Below are 1,443 nucleotides of genomic sequence, written 5' to 3'. Positions count from 1 at the left end.
ATGCTTGAACAGTGCATATGTCTTTTGAATTTGTTGTTCATGAAGTTCATGAATGTTGGCTCTTGAAAGAATGATGAAAAAGGAGACATGTTACTGAGGATCTGAAAAATCATAAAAATGATTCTTGAAGCAAGAAAAAGCAGTGAATACAAAAAAAAAAAGAAAAAGAAGAAAAGAAAACGAAAAAAAGAAAAAAAAAGAAGAAAAAAAGGAGAAACACGAAAAAAAAGAGAGAAAAAGAAAGAAATAAAGCTGTGATCCAAGGCAAAAAGAGTGTGCTTAAGAACCCTGGACACCTCTAATTGGGGACTCTAGCAAAGCTGAGTCACAATCTGAAAAGGTTCACCCAATTATGTGTCTGTGGCATGTATGTATACGGTGGTAATACTGGAAGACAGAGTGCTTTGGGCCATAGCCAAGACTCAATAAGTAGCTGTGTTCAAGAATCATCATACTCAACTAGGAGAATCAATAACACTATCTGGATTCTGAGTTCCTAAAGAAGCCAATCATTCTGAATTTCAAAGGATAGAGTGAGATGCCAAAACTGTTCAGAGGCACAAAGCTAAAAGCCCCGCTCATTTAATTAATGCTGATCTTCATAGATGTTTTTGGAATTCATTGCATATTCTCTTCTTTTTATCTTATTTGATTTTCAGTTGCTTGGGGACAAGCAACAATTTAAGTTTGGTGTTGTGATGAGCGGATAATTTGTACGCTTTTTGGCATTGTTTTTAGTATGTTTTTAGTATGTTCTAGTTAGTTTTTAGTATATTTTTATTAGTTTTTAGTTAAAATTCACTTTTTTGGACATTACTATGAGTTTGTGTGTTTTTCTGTGATTTCAGGTATTTTCTGGCTGAAATTGAGGGACTTGAGCAAAAATCTGATTCAGAGACTAAAAAGGACTGCAGATGCTGTTGGATTCTGACCTCCCTGCACTCGAAGTGGATTTTCTGGAGCTTGAGAAGCCCAATTGGCGCGCTCTTAACGGCGTTGGAAAGAAGACATCCTGGGCTTTCCAGCAATGTATAATAGTCCATATTTTGCCCGCGTTTTGATGGCCCAAACCGGCGTTCCAAATCAGCACAAAACTGCCCGGCGTTAAACGCCGGAACTGGCACAAGAATGGGAGTTAAACGCCCAAACTGGCACAAAAGCTGGCATTTAACTCCAAGAGATGTCTCTACACGAAAATGCTTCAATGCTCAACCCAAGCACACACCAAGTGGGCCCGGAAGTGGATTTTTATGTCATTTACTCATCTCTGTAAACCCTAGGCTACTAGTTCTTTATAAATAAGACCTTTTACTATTGTATTGGAATCTTTTGATCATGTTTTTATGATTGAACCCTCTTTGGGAGGCTGGCCATTCAGCCATGCCTAGACCTTGTTCTTATGTATTTTCAACGGTGGAGTTTCTACACACCATAGATTAAGGT

Source organism: Arachis duranensis, chromosome 4, assembly GCF_000817695.3.
Source record: "Arachis duranensis cultivar V14167 chromosome 4, aradu.V14167.gnm2.J7QH, whole genome shotgun sequence".
NCBI classification, from domain to species: domain Eukaryota; kingdom Viridiplantae; phylum Streptophyta; class Magnoliopsida; order Fabales; family Fabaceae; genus Arachis; species Arachis duranensis.
Note: the sequence above shows the minus strand (reverse complement) of the source record.